The sequence below is a fragment of the Micromys minutus genome, assembly GCF_963924665.1.
Source record: "Micromys minutus genome assembly, chromosome: 16".
NCBI classification, from domain to species: Eukaryota; Metazoa; Chordata; class Mammalia; order Rodentia; family Muridae; genus Micromys; species Micromys minutus.
Genome location: NC_137985.1, coordinates 47,113,201 through 47,138,170, shown reverse-complemented (window position 1 = coordinate 47,138,170; position 24,970 = coordinate 47,113,201). Strand labels below are relative to the sequence as shown.

At 37.6% G+C, this 24,970-nt stretch overlaps 1 protein-coding gene across 2 annotated transcripts in view; it reads left to right on the top strand.

Annotated features, from left to right (window-relative positions):
* The window catches only part of PEAK1 (pseudopodium enriched atypical kinase 1), a 202,176-nt gene that overhangs the window by 80,610 nt on the left and 96,596 nt on the right, over positions 1 to 24,970 (top strand). For both annotated transcript variants that reach the window (XM_080930101.1, XM_080930102.1), the window contains exon 3: positions 12,651 to 12,807. The gene's annotated coding sequence lies outside the window, so the exon portion shown is untranslated. The remainder of the gene's footprint in view (positions 1 to 12,650; positions 12,808 to 24,970) is intronic.

Sequence of the window (24,970 nt, the reverse complement as noted above, 5' to 3'; positions counted from 1 at the left end):
TTTATTTATACTGCATTTAGAATGCAAACGATTTGTAGTTAAGGCCCCAAATAAACCTACAATTAAGCTTGCCATATTTTTCCTGTTTGCTGCTGATTTCAAGTCCCTAATTTCATCATATTAAGGTTTTAAGGGGGTGGGAAAACTAGAGAAATGGCTCAGTGGACGTAGTGCTTGCGGTGCATCCGTGGTTCGCTGTGACTGACGTGCCTGGTGAAGGAGAGGGACCATGAGACTGAGCATGAAGGCATGAGCGAGGTGGTGGAGAAATTTACAGTGCATCAGTGTCTACTCTGGGGTTGAACCTTGGCTTGTTCTGTGTGTGACTGGTTATCACCAAAGGCTTTGACGTGTGCCGATGCTTGACACAATAAAACAGTTCATTTAAAAATACCAATTTTTTACAGCTTCATGGTGCATTCGGGATGAGATGGGGAGATGTGGGTTCCTGGTTAGTATGTTTGACAACACTGTGAATAGCATGTGATTGCTTGGTACTACATACTAGACAGGATGTTGCTTTCTAAGTTTGATAAGGACTGTTTATATACTTTCATAAGCACCTAGAAGTGCGAACTGGTAGGTAGACACCATCAAATACTTAGTTCTTATCATTTCATTCTTAAAACAACCCTATAAGTCGGGTGGATTTTTTTTTCTATTTTGTATTTATACAGCCGGTAGATAAGAAAGATGAAATTTGTATGACTTTTCACATATTTACATAGCTGTATAACTTTTTTCTGTTAGCCACTGAATATCTATATGTTTAGATTCCCCTTAATCACCCACTTACCAAATTACATTAGAGCCTCTTAGTTTGTTCGGTTATAAAAGGTACTTTGTTCCCAAAGCCCAGATTGATGGCAAATTCTGTGTGGTCATTTCATGACTAAGCATGGGTACTAGGTGTTTCTGTCTTGAATGCAAAGGGGCTTTCCATGTTTCTGTTCACCTTTCTTGGTTAGTTTCTTCATTATTCAATTCACAATTTGTATTTCATGTTTCCAAAGTTGCTTAAGAGCTCCCAAATACTATAACGTAAATTCGATATGCTTACCTGGTATCTACTAAAATGTTTTAGAGATATACAACATATACACCTAGGGTTTCATGACTCAAATAAAATTATGTGAAACTTGGTTTATGTTTGTGCATTTTAAGATATGTGGTCCATAGTTGTCCTTCTTGGTGGACCCATCCCTGATTTCTCCTGGTTCCAAAAAATTTAACATTCATTCTTTGTTTCTGTAAGTTAGTCTTAGAAAGATTTTTGTAAAATCTACAATTTATTACGTGCAGCCTCTGGATACTTCAATAATCTTTAGCAAAGGTACATTATTCTTTGAATGTATTTTTTAAAGTAAAGAGCAATTTTTATTTACATTAAAGAAAATGATTACTTACTAGTTACCTAGCCTATATCATTTAGTTTCTTCGGGTGTTTGTTTTATTAACCAACTAAAATACCTCTTGACTATTTTATTGCTTCAGAAACTGGACCAGCCAGGCATCTTTAGTCCACATCTTTAATCTCAGCATTCAGAAAGCAAAGACAAGCACGTCTTTGAGTTTGAGGCCAACCTGGCTTTCAAGGCAAATGGATGCAGAAAAGCCAACCAATTCCACAAGAAAGCACTTGCACAGTGTGTACTGAGTTTGATCTTTATCTCCAAACCCAAAACCAAAATCAATTGTCTCTCAAGTAGAGGAAGCAAAGGTTTGATTATGCCTATAATAAATTAAAGAAGAGTAAGTCACCCATCTTTCACTTATGTGTATTTCTCAGTTCATCTTCTTGTGGGAAAAGAATGTGAGTTCTGCTGGTTTACAAAAGAGTTCGAAGCAAGAAGTTAGAGCCACTCAAATATGCTTTTTTTCCCCCTTTCCATAATGTAGCATTTTTCTTCCTGTCTCGAATCACTTTTTATCAGTTTTCTGCTTTATCCTAACATTAAATCTTCTAATTTCAAGCCTTACCATGGTAACAGGGAAAGGACAAAGATAAAGAGGCGTGCCCTTTTCACAGTGTCTGTGGGAGACCTGTGACTAGGACAGACAGGATGATAAGAAAGCTAGATAAAGTCTTCATTCTATGATGGGAGTTTTGTAAGGTTTGGCAAATTGCTTAAAGTCAAAAGCTCTTAGTCACAATAGGATTCAGACAGATGTGTTGACTGGGCTGCGGCCAAGATAGAGAGATAGGACATTTTATTTAAGGAAGCTTTTTTTGGAGTTACAAAGAGAGAAAAACGTCCTCTGTTCTCTGAAAGTTTAGAAGGCTAGTGAGGCAAGCCGGTGCTCATAAGTACTTATTAAGTGCTAAACTCAGTTGTGCCATTTAACATGGCCAGCATGTTCATATCATACTAGCCAAGTGACATGCTTCATATTAGGCTTTATCTTTAAGATATAAAATAAAGCAAGTTATCCTAGATTATATAGTTAATTTGTAATAAAGGCACAATTAAAGCTCTGTCCTGGGAAGTATTAGTCAGGTTACATCATCCCTGTTTGATTAAGATTTCACATCACATGAGCCCAGGATCTGGCAGTTGAGTCCAAGCATCTCTGTATGTGCCCTTTAGTGTTTGTGACTTTTAAACATTCTTAACCATTAGTAGTTGAATTGCATCACTAGTATAATATTTACATCATCCTAATATAATCTTCCTTATAACGAGTGATAGCCATAGTTTTTGAAGCTCCCTGATCCCATGGTGAAGAGATTTTTGGCAGTGGGAGTTAGAGAAAGATCTTTATTGGTTCCCCTCTTTCAGATGCACTTAACAGCTAAGCCATTCAGTATTACTGAGGACATCATCCACATCTTACTATTGTTGGAAGAATTTAAAGGGTTGAGTCCTGTTTTCAGAAATAGAAAGATAGGTAATAAACAAGAATTGCAGGATCTCTTGACCTATATTTTGCAGCTTATTTTATAAACAGTTGCTCTGTTACTTGAATTTATCAGAGGAAAAAGTATCAAGTATAAATATTCAAAATAATAATTCAGCATTTGGGTACCATCTATGCCACATTATTTTTTTAATTCTCATTGTGAAATTAGATTATTTTCACAAATACTTAAAAGATTATTCTGCTGCATACAATTGAAAGTTATTGAAATAGATAATCATTTGCTCTTGGGCCTTTTAAAAATGAAAAATGTAGCTCCAACTCCAAATATAAACAAACAAACAAAACCCCCTAAGGCTATTAACTACAGTTTGTTTTTCCCACATATGAATACATTTGCATTGAAATTATATAAATTATCTTTCCAGCTTTGCTTGTTTTTATACATGATCAGAACATTTTGATTCAAAATTAGGTATTCTGAAATGTGGCTGTTCTGCAGATCTACAAGGACAATGAAAGACTATTAAAAAGATCAGGGAGTCCAAATCCCTGGTTTTATTAGGATTCATTCTTACCATAGATTCCATTAGCTTGGACAAATATATAATGACACATTGTAATGTGTATTTTATTATAATGTCAGACAGCGCTTTCATGACCTGAGATCTTCAGTGTCCTGTTTAGTCATCCCTCTGGTCTCTCCCATTGTTTAGTTTTGTTTTTTCTGTTTCCATAGTTACACCTTTCTAGGTTATGTAGTTGGATTCAAACAATATGTAGTCAGTTCAGTTTGATTTGTTTTTTCCTGTGACTTTCTTTTTTAGAAAAAGATGTTTAGTGGGCTGTAGAGGCACACGCCTTTAATCCCAGCACTGAGGAGGCAGAGGCAGGTGGATCTCTGAGTTAGAGACCAGCCACACAGAGAAACCCTGTCTTGGAACCCTGCCTTGGAGGGTGGAGGGGTAGAAAGATTTTTACTTGTAGATAATGTAAGTAAACCAGTTCACACATTAGGAAGTTACATAATGCATAGAGGCGCATTGACACTTCATATGTTACAGCTCATCCGACTTAATATCAAAGGCAAAAAGCTAATACTGGTATAAATGAGTATATAGCTCTGTGGCATTTCCTCATGCCTGGATTCCTGGAGCCAACACTGCTGTAGACCTATCCTGTCACTGTCCTGTTATCCCTTTATGTAGCACTGCCCCTTACCCCTGTCTGCTGGGGGTGGGGGGGCAGCCTGTGGAACCTCCAGTGAGTAGCTGTAAACAAAGCGCTTGCCAAACTGTAAATAAACCATCTTCTATCCCTAGTGCAGATCTCAGGAACTCAGCATGGAACACTTCCTCTGTTAAATCCCGGGCTTACATTCTCACTTGAAGTTCTCTTAGGGCTTCTCTGTGGTGCTCCTGGAGTGTCAGCCTCATTATTGTTAATGGATTCTTTTTTATCCTTCGCTCCTGTAAGGATGTCTGTCTTTTGTTCAGTCTGGCCACAGATTTATAGTGTCGTGAATTCTCACACTCGTCTTTAGTTTCATGGATTTTTGTCTGGTTTTCAGCTGGCTATTCTATTTGTTTATTTTTTGTTATTGTCCATTCACTTTGATTTAATTAGTTCTCTCCCACCCACATAGAATCTTAGATAATTGCTTTTAGGCTTTTAACCCCTTAATAAAAGTAGAAAAAACTAGAAATGTGCTCAGAACATCTTTTAAGAAGTATCTTGCAGATTTTGGTTTTAGATTTTCACTTTTATTTGACTCAAATAATTTTATAATTTCCTATGATTTTCTCATTTACTGTATAGATAGATTACTTTGGAAGTCTGTGCTCGATTTCTGAATGTTTAGAGGTTTGTAGAATCTTTCTTTTGTTGTTTTCTGACTTGACTTTGGGGAGCTTCTGTTTTGTACAGCCTTGTTCTTGTTGAGCCTTGGTCATCATAAGGTCATTGTGCTGCTGTGGATCGTGTTTGGTGATGCTGGCTTTGCTCGAATCTCCCCCTGTGCGTTCAGAGCTCTCGTTCTTTCAGTTCATGGGGAATGCAGTGTCCTCGCTGTCCTGGAGTCTGTCCGTGGCTTCTGAGAGCTTTGCTTCTCTCATTCTGCACCTCTGGAATTATAGCCGGCATACTTAGGATTTTCTCACCTTTAAAATACATTTTCTTGTAGACTCTAAAATGCCTTTCAATCTCTGACAATAAGTGATTGTATTCTACTATATTTGATATAAATGGGGCTGTTGCATATTAACGCTGAAGGGTTTTTGTCTTTCTAAGTTAAACCTGCTTTATTTTTGGTGTGGGGGAAGGAGGATAACATATATTTGGATCTTAAACTTTTTATATGTCTTATTTATTTACTTGGGGATTTTGTTGTTGTTTTGTGTAACGGCATGATCTTGCTTTGTAGCTCAGGCAAGCCCCAAACTCAAGATTCTACTGCCCATTCCTCTTACATGCATCACCAGGACCCACTTCTGTGCCTTTTAAGTGAAATATTTAGAGATGGAAATCTAAGCTGTGGTAGAGCACTTGCCTAACATGTAAAAGGCTTTGGATTTAGTTCTAGCTCAATAAAAATATTCAATTTATATAAAAATATCAACTTATTTAATATACTTATATATTAACTTATTTAATTTATATAAATACACATTATTTAAAGATAATACATGTAATTTATATTTAGTACATTAATAGGATTTGTATTGAATCTGGCCCCTTCCTAGTTTGCTTGCTGTTAATCATCCCTTTGAAATAACTGCTTTTAGATTCCATTTGGTTTCTCTCGTGGCTCATTTGGGCACCATCAGTTTCTTTTCTATTCTACACACTTGGCTCTTGTTGTTCTGGTTCTTGCTCTATGAATACAGCGCATCTCTTTCCTTCACGTGACATCACATCGTTCCTCATGACAGTTTTTACAAGAGTGGTCTTTTTTACTATGTTAATTTGGGGGTTTTCTTTTGATTTTGGGGTGTGTGTGTGTGTGTGTGTGTGTGTGTGCGCGCGCGCGCGCGCGCTACAGTATACTTGTTAAGGTTAAAGGATAACTGTAACTTTATGGAGTCCTCTTTCATGTGAGTCCTGATCATCAAACTCATCAAGCTTGGTGACAAGTTCCTTCACTCCCTGAGCCATCTCTGTCTGTAAAGTCTTTCTCCCCTCTTTATCTCTGCACTTCCCTCTGGATACATTTTGTTGTCCTGCTTGTAAGTTCATGGGTGTCTCTTTCCTTCAGAATAGAAACTATTCTTTGTCCATTCCGTGCAATTTCCTCTTAAACCTTACATTTTTATTTATAAGTTTTGCTTTGAAAATCCTCAAATTCACCTACACTCACCATACTCCTGTTTTCGCTTATATCCCAGGCTACAGAAAGAACAGAAGTGAAGAATGACTTTATTTGTTGTTGCCTGCTAATTCTCTCATTTCTTAGTGTCTCCAGATTGATATTTTTCTAGTTATGAATCACAGTTTTACAGCCTCTTAAAATATCCAGTAGTTTCATAATGACAAATAGCTGTGAATTTTATATTCATAGGTTTTAAATTTTGTTTCTTTAAAGAACATTGGACTGCCCTAGAAGACAACTTGCTAATTGCACACTAGTCTGTTCCTTTGTAGACTCCCTACGCCCAGATGCCTTCCATACGTGTTTGGAGTGGTCTAACCCCACCCCTCACCCCCAAGGCTACTTTTGCCTGTGATGTGGCCCATCTGTGGTTCTCCTGGTTGTTTTGTATTCCCTTCATACTAGAGGAAATTTGTTAATTTTCTGCCCAGTGCCAGCTTTGAGAATCTATGTTTTTATTCCTTGGTAACTTTTTTCCATGGACTCTCATCCTTTTGGAAACACTATCCTTGTATACGGGTATTTGTGTAGTTGACACTCAGGAACCCGTTCGCCCGCCCAGCAGCTCTGCTACCTGATCTTCAGCCACATCGGCCTTCTCTCATGTTCAGTTCAGGTCGGCAGGATTGAAAGGCTCTGTTTGGTTCTTCCTCACTGCGCCGCAGTGGAAACCACTTCCTGCGGGGGAACCTGTTCCTTCTTAGCATGCGTGGTGCCCACGCCTGTGTCTGAAATGGTCTTTTCCTGTTTGCTTTAACATGTGGTGCTTGTTTGCAGTGGGAAGATCATTCCAGACATGTTTACTCCCTCGTGGTCGAAAGCAGATGTGCAATCATTCTAGACCGAGTTATAACACCTTTGCAAAATTCCAAAGCTCTCAAGTTCCAAAGCTATTTTTTACACGCTATTGTTATGAATAATCTTGATTCTGCTATGGGAAATATTATTTACATTTCAACTCAGAGCCCATTACAACTTTAAATCAGAACTGGTCAGTAGAAAATGATGTATCATGCCTAATAAATTTTATAAATCAACAAAAAGGTTTTCTTGAGTACAAAACTGACTTACTATTATTGGATAATAACTGTAAATATAAAAAATACTATTTAATGTTTCCTTAGACGTATAAAGGAATAGAGTGACTGTGGGTAAGGACTAAAGTAAACTATTTGACCTAGAGTTTAATTCTTTTCTCAGAATGTATTATGACCATGTCCCCTCCCTCCTCATACACTCTCCCCTCCTCCCTGCAATGTCTCTGTCTCTCACTCTCACTCTCTTATGCTATCCAAAGAACACAGAACAAAATAAAGAAAACAAACAAAAAAAAAAGAGCCCACAAAAAAACAAAACAAATAAAAACCACAAAGGGCATTAGCATTTTAAAGCATATTTCCTCTTAAATTAGAGGGTCTTGATACGTGATACTGAACTGAACTTAGATTATGTCAGGAATTGGCAAACACTAATTATAAAGGGAGATTTTGTAGGCAGTTAACTTACTGTGTTCTGATCACTGCTGACCCTTGTCCTTATAGAGTTCAAAAGCAACTGTAGACGAAACATAAACAAAAGAACTGGCTGTGTCCTTAGGAAACCTTATTTATAGATAATGGACTTTAAATCTCATATAATTTTTATGCTCAAAATACTCTCCTTTTGATTTTTTTCAATTGTTTTAAAATATAAAAGCTATTTTTAGCTTGTAGACTATAAATAAATAGGTGGTAAGTTCTGGTTGGCTCCTAGCTCATGGCTTTGACTATGTCTGCTCTGTGTGATGAAAGTTCCCAGTGAGATGTTGGATTCCCCAGATGTTGGATACATTGTGTTTCAGTTTTGGTATTTTTATTTAAAACTATCCCCTACTATCAAGTTTGACAGTAAAGTAAACACGCCTTTGAGATACTATAGTAGCAAAAGCTATGTGAGAAGCTGGACACGAAGGCATGTGTCCTATTCTCAGGCATGTGTCCTATTCTCAGCTACTCAGGTTGAGCTGTAGAGTTTGATATCAACCTGAGCCACATAGTGAACCAGTCAGCGTGTCTGTCCCTCTTTCTCTCTTCTCTTGTCCCTGTCAGTAGCTGTCTTTTGCTACTTTGTGGGTTCTTCTTTCTTCTACCCTTCACCCTTATTCCACCCTTTCAACTCCCTAACACTAAGTAGGAGAGAAAGAGATCCCTGAATCTAATTTCTTTCTCTTTGTTTTCTCTTCCACTATGACTACTACCAACCAGAAACCAAACCTCCTAAATGAGTAATGACCAGCACTGCCTCTCTGGGGCCCTAGCCTTTTTATGCCCTCTGAAAAGTCCCCAGAATTCCAAATGCCACATAATTGCAGAAACTATCTGCAGTTATTTGCAATATAAATAATATTGCAAAACCATGACTCTGCTAGAGCACAAGGCAAATCATAGCCAGCTGCTAGGCACACTGACGCAGCCTTACATCCCACACCTGGGGTTAAAGTGAAAAACCTATTCTTACAATATTTCTGTGTTTTTAAAGAAACCAAAATTCTCACATCTGTCTGTCTCCCTGACTCACCCCCCCATGCACTCAAGCATGCATACATTTGTGTGTGCACAAACACACACAACCCAGACAAAAACATTACACCTGTGCATTCTCAGCCAGCTAGAGAGTGGGTAGTGACATCTAGTTCATCTAGTCACCAGCATGCACCTTGTCTCTCTCCTCTGTGCTGCCTGTTAGTGTGCTGAAATTAGCACATATACTTCCTCCAAATTTACTTACCATATCAGTTACTTTTATCAATACAAGATGCCCAATGAAAGCTACCTAAGGAAGGCCAAACTTACTTTGTCTCACTTCTGAAGGTGTCATCCACTGTAGCAGGAAGGCATGGTGACAAAGGCAGCTGGCCTGCTCTTTTAGGAAGGAGAGAGAATTGAATTCTGGTGTTCAGTTCACTTTTAGTTCTGGACCCCAGTCTTTAAAATGATGACACAGACATTTAGAGTCTAGAAATTTCCTTACAGTTTTGTCTCCAAGGTGAATCTAGACCTGTCCAGTTGACGTGACAGTCACTGTTAACCATCACCGTTATTTTGTGATTAAGTTGATTTTGTCCTAATGAACAAAAAGATCTCTATCATTTATGATTTTTAGCTTCATGTTATATTTCAACTTACAAGATTGTGGATTTTCTACTCCTAGTTTTCCATCCTGGACCAAAGCTTACTTTCATCGTTGCCTGCTCCTCTGGGATGCCTTCCACATATCTCAGTTGGCTCATTAGAATAGAAAATGTATTTGAAAGCCTTGGCTGTCCTGAACTCACTACTCACTTTGTGGACCAGGCTAGCCTCAAACTAAGAAATCTGCCTGCCTCTGCCTTTGCCTCTAGAGTGCTGGGATTAAAGGTGTGTGCCCCTACCACCTGGTTTTCAATATGTTTCAAACAGAATTAGTTCTTGTCTTTATATTGACTTTAACCATAGCAAGTCCTAAATATATAATTTACTTATATGTGGTTGGCTAAAAGATGAGTAAGTAAAAGGAATCTGTTGAATAATTTGTGCCGACATCTAATATAACATATAAATCATCAGATATTACCAGTGTAAATAACTGTCCACAGCAATACTTATTTTTCAGTCATTTTAGAAATGAATATATATATACTTTCATAAACAAGTTATACTAATAATTTATTTCCTGAATGATTTAAGAGTAACTTACTAACTTTGTGGCACTACCTCAGAATCTGTGGGTCACAATTCCTTTGGCAAACTTTTATCTCCAGAACTTCTTATATTACAATTCCTAACAGTAGGAAAGTTTGGTTTGGGGGATCACCACAAATGTGAAGCTGTATTAAAGGTTCTCAGCCTTTGGAAGGTTGAGAACCACTGCTTCAGAGTGTATTTTCTAAAAAGGTGTTATCACACATACACAATACACAATAAAAAGGTTTAACCCTACATTGGTAGGTTACTCCTGTACAACTCTCTGCAAGGTCTGGAATTTGAAGCAGGGAGTCTCAAAAAAAAAAAAAAAAACCCAACAAAACAAACAAATAAAACCCTGCATATATACTCATTTTAATTCATAGGCTGGCCCTTACCTTCACAGGTAATAGAGGACACTCCTGGGATCTAACGGGAAATAAGATCTACAGTGGAAGCTGTTGAGTAGATATTTCTGGTCAGATTTGGAGTTTGGGATTCGAAGATAGAGTTTGCTTGTTTGTTTGATTGATTGATTTTTGTTTTTTTAAAAAAACAACGTATTTTTCAATTCAAGCTCAAAAATGGTCTGCTTTAGTAGTAAGTACTAAATGTCCAAGGCATTAAAGATTTATCCTAGAATTAAGGGGAAAACTTAAACATGGCCTCCCTGATAAAATAAAGCTCAACTTTGCAGAAGCTCAGGGTGTCAGGCAGCATTTAACTGCACATTAGCAGAGAAATGGGCATCATTCAGGAAAGATGGAGTCTCTACTGACAGCAGCGCACTCTCCATACTGTTCCATGTCGCATGTGACGAGACAGATAGATAGGTTACCATATAAGAGGGAAAACATCTAGATGTTGAGGTCAGTAAACAGTAACATAAACATCAGCTGTTTTAAGTGTGGTTAAGAAACTTGAAATAGGCCTGTGGGATATCTCAGTTGTTAAAGAAACTTGCTGCCAGTCCTGAAGACTTGTGTTGCATTTAATCCCCAGAACCCATGAAGAACGAAGGAAGGAAGGAAGGAAGGAAGGAAGGAAGGAAGGAAGGAAGTCCTGTATGTTCTTCTCTGACCTCCACACACAAACTCTCCGATAAAGATGAAAGGAATGGAACCAGTCCCACAAACATGTTCTCTGACTTCTACTGTGCAGCTGCATCCCGCAGCCCTTTATTTTGACACAGGGTTTCACTATGTTACCAGGACAAGACTCAGACTCAAGCCTTAAAGTCTATCCCAGCATCTTTAGTAGCACCACCCAGCTTTAAAAGGCTCTCACCTCAGAAATCTGTTTGCAATACATGTATTCTTTGAAAATAAAGGTAAAACAAATTCAGATTTAGACAAATGAAAAATTAGGTAGTTAGGTAGTTCCTCGTCAATATAAATCCGCTATCAAAATGCTGAGAATTTTTAAACTAAGAGACTGTAGTATTTGATAGAAAGTTGGTTCTATAAAAGAGATGAAACCTCTCAAGTAATACATATAAAACATCTCTTTTGTTTTGTTAAAAGGTAGTTGACAGTGGTTTTATAATGTATATAGTGGTTTAATCTGTGATTACAATATACAATGGGAGAATTACAGAATATGGGTGATATTTCAAGATTCTTATTTGCTTGTTAACTTTAAGTTGTGGTAATTTGAGAATGCATATAGTAATCTCTAAGTTGTTAAATTAAAGCACTGAAAAATATTTTACTGAAATTAAGGCAATACAAAATAAACAGAACTAGAAAGGGACAGAAACAGTAGGAATAGGAAACATTTAAATGGAAAAACATTTTACACCCAAGCATTTCAGAATTTACATTAAGTATAAATGGACTAAACTCTCCATTAAGAGTCAAATAAAGATTTAAGGCCCTGGCTACGTCATATCTACAGACCAGACATTTAAAATGAGAAGGTTGAATTAAACACAATTTGTATCACTTTCCACTTTGTTTTCATTTTATGTCTATTATACTTGGTCATCTGCAAGTCCAAAAATAAGGTACTCAGCAAAAATAATGTGGGGGGGCTTACAGGCAGATACGGTAGGAGTAATCAACACCTGCCCTTGGGAAGTTACTTGTCTGTCACTGAGAACTTTTTATACTCTATTTTAAAACTAAAAGTTGCTTAAAGTACATTTTCTTTTCTAAGGACTTATAGTGAAAGACAGCTAAATAATTTTGCCACCTTTCTTCAAGACTTACATATTTTGGTAATCCCTACATCCTGCTTAATATTGTTACATTAATGTTTAAACACTGTAAGAACATTAAGAATGCCACAGCTGTGTTCAATTTAGATAAATTCTGATAGAGCTTATGTTCCAAAGCCTCTCTTTTCTTTAAAGTACTTTTTAAATTTTAAAAATGTATTGGAGGATTTAATTTCATACTAAGTAAGCAGAATCAGAAATCATTTTATATTTTGGTTGTGAGCCTATCCGTTGATGCCTGAGCCATCTCTCCAGCCCCAGGAATGATTTTAGAGTAATAATAGTCATCTTCCACAAGTTAACTTGTTTTTTGTAAGTATGATAGTGGAGTTCTCAGGTGTATGAGGTTGGGTTTGTCTCCTCTTGAATAAAGAGGCTACATCTTAAGTTAATTAGATCACTCATAACTCTGAATAAGGGAATATCCAAGGACAAAGAAACAAATGCAGTGTAATTTAAATTACTCTGCCTTTTATCTAACAAGTCTTTTCTCTCTCTCCTGCAGTAAACCTTGGCACCTTCAGACTATAGAATGAGAGGGAAGGAAGAAAGGACAGTCATCATAAGAAGATTTGAATCACTTTGAGATTGTAAAGGAATGTAGCACTTGCTGCGGAACCACCTTGGTCACCAGGATGAAGGAAGTGCTGCAGTGTTAAACGGTACCCATAATCCTCCTGTCACGCAGCTCCACAGATGGTTTAGTGCACTTGAAAGGCCGCCTTTCCAAGTTTAGCTGATGGTCATACACTACTGTGGAAGAACCTGTTAATTGTACAGATTAACGTGTCTGTCTCCTTTGGTCCTTACTGCTTGTGTAGAAGAACTGCTGGGCCTTATTCCTCCTGCTTCTCAGTAAGCAACAGAAGCTTATTTGAAAAGCAATATGGTCTATACTGTCTATACTGTCTATACTGTATATATACAATATATGGTCTATACTGTCTGTCACCCACCCTTCGCCAAGCATGTTCTCCCTTTCCAAAAAGTAAGCTCAATGCCCTAAGGGTGTAGGAGTTTTTTTCATACACTGTTGTTTTCTGAGTTACATTTTAGTTTCCTTACTTGATATCAGATTTGTTCTTTTATATTTAACATTTTAAGTTCATATTTAGTTTCATTTTTGGCCCCTTCTACCTTAAAAGAAAAAAAAAAGAGGAAGTGAATGGGAAAGGCATATGAGCATCCGGAATAGAAAAAAAAATTTTTTTGAAGATACTATGAACATTTTTCTTCTCTTGATATTTAAAACCCTGTTAGGTGGCAAGCATGGCTGAGAACACATTTGGAAAGACTTGGGATAATTAGTTGCTTAACTCTTGATCTTGGGCCAAGATTGTTTGAATGTGTGTTTATGAAGATTGATGTTTGCAGCTCTTTCTGGTATCCTAATCATACTTTGTATGTGTGTGTGTGTGTGTGTGTGTGTGTGTGTGTGTGTGTGTGTGTGTGTGTGTGTGTGTGTGGTGTATGTGTGGGGTGTGTATGTGTGTGTGTGTTTTATTTCTTTTGCAAAAGCAACTCAGGAAGAAATGGTTTATTTCCAGCTCTCAGTTTCAGGGTAGTCTCTCATTGCAGGAACCTGGAGTAGCTAATCACACCCACAGTAAGAGCACGCAGGAAATGAATGCACACACTCATATGCTCAGCTCAGCTTACATTCTCCATAGTCAGGGTCTCTCTGCCTAGGGAATAGTGCTATGCCATAGTGGGAAGGGCTGTCTTCTAGCTCACTTAATGTAGTCAAGATAATGCCCCAAAGATAGGACCACAGGCTAGCCTGATCTACACAGTTCCAGAAACTGTCTTTCCAGGTGATTCTAGGCTGTGTTGTAGTTGGTAGTTAAAATTAACCACCAGAAGCAGAGGTTCTCAGTTAAATCCAGATCTAGCCAGTTTAACTAGGCTAGCCATTTGCCTTCTGTTTCTCTCCCAAGCCTGGCATTACACGTATGTAGCATTTATGCAGGCACTCTGAATTTGAATGTATTACATTCATGCTTACAAGGCAAATGCTTTATCAACTCAGCTATCTCTCTAACCCCTAACTGTAACTTTTACTGTCATTTAATGTCACCGGCTGTCATTTGCTTTTGAGTGGTAACCATTTGCTTGCGTGAGTACTGAGTATTAGTAAATGAGGGTAATTGACACATCTATTTCCCTGTGGTGGAACGTGGGGGATGTGAAAAGCTTGTCAATGGGCAATATTATGTACTAGTCCTGATGATTCTAAGAAATGTAGGATTATTTAAGGAAATCATTTAAGTTCATGAATAATGCACCAAAGCACGAATAGGTGTTCTAATTACTATTTCCTGCACTGACTTAAAAAAGATTTAAAAACATTCTCCAATTCTACTTAAAATGAAAGCTTTTCTGTGACCTTGTCTTTCATGGCCACATAGTCACATTCATGGCTTTGTAAATGCTCAGTTAACTCTTTCTGCTCTTCAGCCACTAGTCAGAACAAAACAAACAAACAAACGTTAAGTTCTAGAGAGCAGCCTTTCAAACGCAACAGAAATTGAAGCACTCAGCGTTCACTCATTCAGGTGTAACAATACATAGAAAGCAATGAAGTCTCCACTAATAAAATAAGCTTATTATATTTTTAGTGTATCTACTTCTATAATCTTTAATAATTTTTATTTTCAACCTTTAACTATACAGTGTTGTCAAGTTTTATTGTAGTATGTTTACCTTTTTCTTTCTTTCTTTCTTTCTTCTTTTTTTTTTTTTTTTTGGAATTCCTAATGTCATTTAAATCTTTCTCAATGTTTTTCAGTAACTTTGGGTGGGATCACTAAATTCACAGTACCAATAATGCTTTCCTAATTGTTAACTGGCATGCTTTAGGTACTAAATTCACTATCAGTTAAAGTATTAACAGGAAAGCGTTTAAAACATTACTTCTTTACAGAAGAAGTGAAAGAACGGTGCTCTTTCTTCCTCCTCGCCCAGCTCTGAAGTTGTACGATGTCCAGGAGGTACATAGAGTTAAAACAAACTACATGTATATGTAATCATCTAAGCCAAATGATCATACGAATTGAAATTGAAATCGAAAAAGATACGAACAAGATTTAGTTGTTCAAACTTAGAATCAAAGAATTACAAAAAATTTAGATTTTTTTTTTCAGTTCACCAAACTATCATGGCCTGTGTAAAGAAGATAAAATATGAAGAGTGACTTTCTAGCTATGTAATATTAAGGTTAAGTCAAGCTTAACTTTAATGCTTAAGTCCAGCATCCAGTTTCAAGTTCATAGCTGCAAGCTGTGGGTGGAAAAGGAGCGCACTGAAAAACTATCTTTTAGCACCTTAGACTTGTAAAGTTTAATAGGCTTCAGAAACATCCGTTGCAATGCATAAAATCAGAAAATCATCCATGTGAAGGGAAGCCCATGTTTAATTTGTCCCATCAAAACAACTTAAACAATAATAGTAATTAGTATTATCGACTGCTTACTGTACGGCATGCATTGAACATGCTGTGTGTTCGCTTCTTCGCCATTGCTACGATACAGCACCATGTCAAAGGCAATTCATACACAGAGAGTTTGTTTAGGCTTCTGGTTCCAGAGCATGGGCGTGGCAGCAGGAGGAGGAAGCTGAGGGCTTGTATCTTGAACCACAAATAGGAATCCTTGAGAACAGACTTGAAATGGTAGTCTTTAAATCCTCAAAGCCTGCCTCCATGAGATGCTGCCTCCAGCAAAGCCATACCCCCTGTCCCCAAGCAGCAGCATCAATAGGGACCAAATATTCAAATGCCAGAGACAATGGGAGATATATTTTTAAATAAAAAAATCTTTATACAATATATTCTGATCATAGTTCCCTCTCCACCAAATGCTCCCAGATATTTGCCACCTCCCCATCTCCCAACTCCATGACATATCTTCCTCCTTCTCTTTAGAAAACAAACAGGCAAATAAACAAAAATCAGAATAATTGTAATAAACACACACACACACACACACACACACACACCCCAAAGACTTTAACAACAGAAAATCAGAAACCATATTATACAAGCACAATACCAGTTTTAAAAAAAAAATTTGCCCAAACACAGCAGTGTGAAACAAGTCTACAAATACCAAAGTTGGTTGGTACTGGCTACCTACTTCTAGGCATGGAGCCTACTCTTAAACATGGCTAATCTGCCTGCTGAGCCTCTACTGGAGAAAACTAATGTTTCCTTTCCTTCCCTTGTGGATGTCAGCTGGGGATAGCTTTTTGTTTTAGGGGTAAGAGCTTGTGTCCACTTCCCCCTCTCAGTACCAGGACCCCATCTGGCTCGAAGCTGTGCAGATTCTGTTCCTGCTGCCGCAGTCTGTGGGTTCATATGTGCACCAGTCCTGTGGTATCTGGAACACATTGGTCGCTTGGAGTTGTCCTTTCTCTGTTGCTCAGAATCTTTCTTAGTCCTCTTCTGCATAGCTCCCTGAGCCCCAAGGGAAGGAATTTGATGAAGACATCCCATTTAGTACTGAGTGTTCCAAGATCGTTCGCTCTTTGCACATTGAGGACATTTTATTCAAACCAGCATATGCTGCTTTGGACCATTTGGGTTGTTTTAAAAGAAAATGCCTTTCTCTAGATGACTTAGAAACAACAGAAATTTGTCTCTCGTGCTTTTGAAGGCTAGCGTCTGTAATAAAGGCACTCACTAGAGCCTTGTGAGAGCATGTATCTTGGTTCTGTATCCTTACAGAAGGCACAAACAGGTTTCTAGCCTTCCTTGGCTGAGGCACTAATCTATTAATCGGGATGCTACCCTCTTGACCTAATTACCTGTCAAAGGCCTCTCTCTTCCAAGTACTAAAACATTGTCAACTTAGAATGTGGGAGAGATCTAAGTGTTGATTCTGTGGTGTGTACATTATGCCTAACAATCCTGACCCTGCTTGACCTAGGTTTTATTGAAGAGTGCCATTCTGCTTTTATGGGAAACTTCTCCTCAAGAAGTTAATTAAATTGATCATTATCAAATGACTAGCTAAAGATAGAGTGAGGTCTGCCTGAATCTGTACCCTGAACCCTTAGCCATCTGTACTTTGTAAAGATTTAAGCACAACCTGGACTTGCTTCTGTTGTACCAAGCTGGCATGTGAGGCAGTGTCACCCTTAGCAGCATTCTTGTCACAAACAGGCTAGAAAAATGTATACTTGGTTTTTCTGAAGCATCATGTATTGGAAATTCTCTGTTTTTGTTCCTGCAGGCTGGTGTGCCACTGGTACCCTAAATCCCATGTTTTAGAAGAATGTGACTGTCATTCTTTAGTTTCAGATGTGTTTTTCTACACTTGTGTTGACATGTAGCTACTCTTCAATTTGGGATAATTGCTACGGAAATCCTTCACAATAGTGTAAATTACTGGGAAACGGATGTATCAGGGAGAAAGCCTGCCTCCCTGCCTGCATGCCCAGCAAGGCCGTGCAGAATAGTCCTGTGCGTTAACACTCTCCTCATGCTATGGGGGGACAGTTCCCCCTCTCAGAACAACATAGTAAAATGACCTGAAATTGGTCAGGTTTCTCTGGACAGGTTCTGTGGGTTAGGTTCAGTTTGATGTTTGGCCACGTTTGGTTAGGTCTGGTGTCTTCTTGTCCTTAGTTGTCTTTAGAGGTGACGTCTTCACTTCGCGCCTCACTCTCAGGTGAGTGCTGGAGGAGGGCGGGACAGGGACAGTGACGGGGACAGTGTGGCTGAGATGATTAGTGTGGATGTGGAGGGCACATGTTCACCGTTGGAGTCACTGTGCCAACTGTAACAAGGAGCAAATGTTGATTACAGTCGGAATACGTGTAAACATTCGCGTGTTAGAACAGCACAGTAAGTGCAGAGCCTGCTTCATCTCTGCCTGCAAGGGAAGGCCAGTCTCCATTTTGAAATGTTTCTCTACTGTTTTATGCATACGGTGTTTTCCCTGCATGTATGTCTGCACACCATGTCCATGCCTAATGCCTGTGTGGGGCAGAGGGAGCATCTGGAACTGGAGTTACTGATGGTTGTAAGTCACTATACTATACAGTTGTGGGAAGTGAACCCAGGTACTCTGGGGAAACACCCAGCTCTTGTACCCAGTGAGCCATTTCTCTACTCCATCTTCTATGCTTCATTAAAAAAAAAAAACAAAAAAAAAAAAACAAACTTTATTTAAAAACACAGAGATACATGTACAGATTTTTAAAGGCATTTTGGCATAAAACTATATGAATATATTTTTGTCAGTACTTGATTTTTTTTTTAAAGATTTGGTAGTATGCATTGAAATCTTACTAGTTACAATGAGCATAAAGTACATGTAAAACAAAACATAACATGGAAATAGTCAAAGTTTTCTTGGTGTGTATAGATTTAGCATAATGATTTTTAAATACCAAAAATTGCTACAAGGCTATCTTCTTAACTCTTGAGTTATTTATGATTTAAGGTCTAGATGTACCCCACTCTGAGAGGGTGCTAGACACTTATTAGTTAGTTTGTTAGTTTTTTCTAAGAAGGACTGAGGCTTCTACTTTTTGGCCTTTTTTTTTTTTTTTTTTTTTTTTTTGAGCTTCATATGGTCTGTGAGTTATTTTTTGGGTATTCGGAGCTTTCTGGGGGTAGTATCCAATTATCAGTGACTGCATATTATGTCTGTTCTTTTGTGACTGGGTTATCTCACTCAGGATGATATTCTCTAGATAAATCCATTTTCCTAGGAATTTCATAAAGTCATTGTTTCTAATAGCTGAGTAGTACTCCATTGTGTAAATATATCACAATTTTTGTATCCATTCATCTACTGAAGGACATCTGGGTTCTTTCCAGCTTCTGGCTACTTTAAATAAGGCTGCTATGAACATGATGGAGCATGTGTCCTTATTGTATGTTGGAGCATCTTTGGGGTATATGCCCAGGAGTGGAATAACTGGGTCTTCAGCTATTACTATGTCCAATTTTCTGAGGAACTCTTTCATGCTTTTAAATGGTGAAAAACTGCAAATCTGCAGAAGTGCTTGCAGTTAGGCAATCTTTTCACTTCTAACCCTAATAGTATGGGTATCAGCAGCTGAATAAAGGAAGGGAAAAAAATCTCATTCTCATTCTGGACTGCACCTTTTAAAGAATAACAGTTTGGTACTTGGTCATCACAACAAACCCATATAGAAATGCCGATTATAAAATGAAAGGCTTATCACTAAAGAAACTTGTTTTTCTTGGAGTCAGGCCTGACTTTTGTTTCCTTCTATTGGTTTGCCATATGAAAGAGAAAACCCATTTAGGCGCTAGTGTTGTATTATAGGTCAGTGTACACCTTTTGCCAAAAGGGAAACCAGACACAGAGCCTTTGTTTTGATGCAAAGAGGAGGAAATGCCATCAGTATCTTTATTTGCAGATTGGTTTCTTCTGTATTCCACCGAACATCTGCCAAGAATGCAAAGGCACCAAGTCTCCTGGACACTTACGCAATTCCCGAGCCCTCAACTATCCGGCAGGTATTCAAAACCTGAGACAGCCAGAGTGAGATTCTACCTCTCACTGGTGAGAATAGCTATAATAACAAAGACCAGTTCTCACTGGTTTTGATGTTCGATGAAAGAAGACAAAAGAAGATAAGCTTTGGCAAGAACATAAAGATGCTGAAGACTCTTGCATTGCTAATGGGAACATGAAATGTTTGTTATTATGTAAAGGGTTGGTGTTTTATCAGAAAGGTAAGTATGGAGTTACCATGCTACCATGCGACACAGCTTGTTTAATGTTTGGTATACATCAAAAAAAAAAAAAAAAAAAAAAAAAAAGAAAACTGGTCTCAAACATTTTACACAAATGTTCATAGAAGCAGTATTCATCAAATCAAAAAAAAAAACAAAACAAAAACAAAAAAAAAAGGAAACTATCTTAGTGTCTATCAGCAGATAACTGCATTAACCAATGGTAAATCAGTATCTGAAAAATAAAGTCTCATGTAATCCAGATTGGCCTAGAGCTTCCCTGCCTTATTCTTGGGAAAGACGACCTTGAACTTCTAATACTCCTGCCTCTACCTAAGTGTTGGAATTCGAGGCATGTACAATTCGCCTTCTTCAGTGCTGGTAACCAAACCCAGAGCCTCATGCAACCTAAATTAGCCCTCTACCAACTCAGCTATTTTTCCAGCCCTAGCAATGCACTTCTAAATGGCTCATGGGTCTAAGAGGAACTCAAAAGGGAAATTACACAATATTTTTAATTCTATGAAAATGAAACCTAAGCATCTTAGAATTGTAGGATATTGCTGAAGCAGTGTGAGATTTCAAGCTTTGAGTGCCTAATTAGCAGAGAGAAAGGGGGGGACCAAACCAAGAACTTAAGTGTTTATGTTATGAAAATAGAAAAAGCTGAATAAACTACACCTAGAGCAAAAGAAGAAATTAATAAAGAACAAAAATTACTGAAATTAGTAGAAAACAAAAACAGTACAATTAGCCAAAAGATGATTCTTTGGGAAGATGAGTAAACTGTCTCTTTTGCCCAACTGATGAGAAAAGGAAGCCGTAAATTACTGAAAGGATGAATAGGGAAATATTATTGCAGCTCTTACACATATAAAAAGAAAAGAAAATTAATAGTCTTAAAAAGAAGCACTTCATGATAGACTCTAAGAAGTCTTATAGGTATTGAAGAAATTAAAATTGACATTAAGGTTTTATTAAAGACAATTCCAGGCTTAAATGCCTTTTAGTAGAAATCTAAATCAATAAAATATTTAATAAACTATCAGCTCTATGCACATTTTGCTAACAAGAGAAGACAAAACACTTTTTAATCATTTTTAAAATGTATTTTAGGTATATAAATTGTTTTGCCTATATATATATAATATATACAGGCAAAATATATATTATATATATATTACATGAGTATATATAAGTATATTACATGTATGTCTGGTGCCCATAGTGGACAGAAGAGAGTGATTGTTTCCCTGAAGCTACAGCTACTACTTGCTGTCAGTTCCCTGTGTGTCCTGAGAACTGAACCCTGGTCCTCTGCCATTGTAGTTAACCACCAAGCCATTTCTCCAGCCCCAGTTTCCAACTCGCTTTATGAAGTTGGTATTGTACTAAACATGTTAAATAGATTACTAGAAAAACAACTAAGGACACAGGAACAGGAAATCCTCAAGAAAATGTTAAAAAAATAATCTAACCAAACAATAAGTAAAACTGATAATACTTTGTGGCTAAGTGGGCTTTATCCCAAGAATATAGGTTCCTTTAATCTTCAGAGAAAAAAAATCAATATAATTCTCTATCTCGAAAAATTAATTAGGTATTTCTGGGCATGGTTTCTCATATGTCTATAATCCAGATACTTAGAAGGACTAGGCAGGCGGATTGTTACAAGTTCAAAGCCAGCCTGAGATACAGAATGAGACCCTGTCTTAAATAACAATAACAATGATAATTAGATCCGCTGTCAGGTCAGTTTGTTAAAAATAAATAAATAAAAAGAAAACCTCAGAAAACCAGGACTAAAAGAATTTCCTTAACCTGGCAAAGGACACGCACACATTCAGAGCCGCCATACTTAAAGATGAGCATCTGTGAACATACTTCTTTCCTAAGACTTGAAACAAGGCAAGGATGCCACAGCCAGCTTACCAAAGAAAACAGGAAGCCCTGCAATATCTATCCCTCTGTCCTTCCCCAGTTGTCCTTCTGTCTTTCCCTTGCCTCTAGCTGCTAGCCGTTTTATATAAATCACATCAGATTAGAAAATGGGAGAAAGAATGTCTTCTGTGACCACCAAAACTCATAAGAAGGAAAGACATTTCCCCCAAAGCAGTCTCCAGTATTTAGTGAGCACATGAGAAACAGAAATGGGAGCCGTGTGTGACCCATTGGGCCAGCCTGCGGTGCATTTCCAGGGTACACTCTGCAGAGTTACTCACTGTAATGGGCATGCGTCCTTTTCCTACAGCTAGTGCTCTACTCCCTGTCTTCTGTCACATAGCCAGAGCATCGGTAGAAACTGCTTTTCCATAAAAAGATCTGTGCCACCTACTCTTCAAATGCCACCGATTAAGAAAACCATTGATTGATTTTTCTCATAGGGAGTAATCGGGCTTTCCCTTGAGATTGAAAAAAAAAAAGGAAATAATGGGATGTAAAGAATGAAGATGACTGTGTGCTGTGAGAGTGTTTATGCGGTTGCCATGGAAACAGCATGTAGGCATTCAAAACAGGAGCTTATATTCATGTATTTGTCAAATATAAATCAGATATGGGTTGTGTTTATTCTGTCTGAGCCTAAATTTAGTCTGACACATGCTTATGTAAAATATGCTCCTACTTTATTGCATTTGCTTGATGTTTGCAGGGGCCTAGAAATACACGGACTGCCGTGTTTTAGAAATCACATACTTGAGGTATAGAAATTAAAATTTGGGCAATAAGCATTAGGTAATTCCTAAATCAAGTACCCGCACAGTTACAGTGCTCACTGCTGTCTGTCCTATGAGTTTCATCATTAACAGAGCTAATTAATTTTTTTTCTTAATTGAAATATCTTCACAGTGTTAGACATGACTGATACTAGCTAATTATTTTTTGGTAATTTCAAATGCAGAAAAGCATAATTTGGTTAATTCTTAATTAATGTGTATGATTTCCTGTCTCCAGGGGAACGAGGCTCAATAGATAATCCTAAATGACTGATAGACCCTTTGTTCACCAGATGATTGTCTTAAATTTCATGCTTTCTAAATGGAGAAATGATTTTCAGAATTTGGAAAAAACTTCAGAAACCTTGTTTTGTGACTAATTCCAAAGATAATACAGAAAATGCAGCGACCAATGCCTCTTAACGGGCACACAAAGAACGCTGCGTGGGCTGCTTTCCGTGGGAGCGATGATTACCCGCTGTCTCTTACCTCAGCCGTTCACGCCAGCCTTACAGCCTGTCGGTTACTACTCGGTGGCGTTTCCTCTCTACGATTTTCTCAGAGACATAGTTAGTGGATCGCTTACAGGCATGATATCTTATTAAAGCAGTAATTGCCTATATAGTCCATAAATATAATAATAATTTAATGAGGCCAAATAGCTGTACAGATTGAACAATGAGAAGGCTCTAGTTGAAGAAAGCTTTTAAGAGAAAATAAGGTTTAAGTCAAAACTGGGAAATAAAATCCTTCTAGGTCATATTTTGACAATATATATTGAAAAAATGGAAATACATATTATCCATATGTAACATAAATATCCCTTAAATCAAAAGTTGTACTTCCAACAGTTTTTCTTAAGAAAAACAAAGATATGTACAAAGATTAAATTAGAAAAATGTGTACTACACCCTGTTTATGACAGAGAAATATTGGAAACACTTTAAACATATGGGTGAATATAATCTTAGGGTAAATCTGGGAAATGAAAGGGTATAGACCTATATAAATTGATTGATGCTATAGAATATTTGTTCATATGGAATAACCCCTGTGATGTATTGTGTAATAAAAGGCAGAAGTTTCATTGGTATTCCATCACATCTATGAATCATTTTGAAGAACACTGACATCTTTGTTGAGTCTCCTAATTGAAAAACATAGTATGTTTTTCCATCTATTTGGGTTGTTAAACTTCTATTAATGTTTCAGTAGTGCGCAGGTGTGCATGTGTGTGTTTGTGGGGGAGTGTTACATGTGGGGGACTGTGTTGTGTGTGAAGTGTGAGGGATGATGTGTGTGTGTGTGTGTGTGTGTGTGTGTGTGTGTGTGTGTGTGTGTGCCTATGTGTGGTGTGTTTCCATGCATGGCACATTTACTGATGCAGATCTTTTTATGTTAGTCTGTCCATGAACCCACAGTGTGTCCTTCTCTGCCTATCAAACGGCAGCTTTCCAGGTACATGCACGGTGCCTGCCTCAGCAGTGTGCTCTTCTCAGCATGCAGCTCCTGGACTTGAGTTTCTGATGTATATCCAAGGAGTTACTCTTTATTTATTTTTCATGTTTTCTAAAGAAAATCTAAAAGGTGCTCCCCCTCACCAGCTTTGGCTTGGAGTTATTGTATGTTCTTTTGACAGAGGGTCTCTCTGTGTCACCCAGGCTGACTTTGAACTTACAAAGGTCCTGCCTGGGATTATAGGTTTGCAAAGGTACTTTTACTTTCCTTTAGTGTATTACCTGTATGGAGAAATACAGTTGGCTTTTGTGTCCTGCCTTTGTATCCTAAAGTCTTCAGTTAGTAATTTTAAATGTTTTTAATAGAATTATGAAAAATGTTGACATATATAGTCATGCCTCATACAAATATCATCTTTCTTGTTTTTTAATAGTTTTTTTTTTTTTTTGCACTGTCAGACATTTAATGGCCACAAGAGTAAGAACACCATTGCCTTACTCTCAGCAGGGTGAAGACAGGCTTTCCCAGTGGGGTATGTGTGGTACTGGTGGGGTAGGGGACATTTCATTTTGATGGATATTGTGTTTTATGAAATGATTTTTTATAAGTCTATATCATAGGTTTTCATTTTGAGCATTTCATATGGTAGGTTACATAGAATAATAATTTAATATCTAATTTTTATTACTAAGATGAATCTCACTTATCTGTGATGTGTGATTCCTTTTGTATATCACTGGACTGTCCTCTTAGGAAAATTTTGTGTTTATATTGTGGGATGTAGTCTATACTTTTGATTAATTTGGTTTTTTTTAATAGTTCCTCCCGCCACCCCACCCCCCGGAGAGTGTATCCAGTAAGAATACTTGTTGCTCTTGGAGGACCCAGGTTCAATTCCCAGCTCCTACATGGAAGATCACAACTGGCTGTACCTCCAGT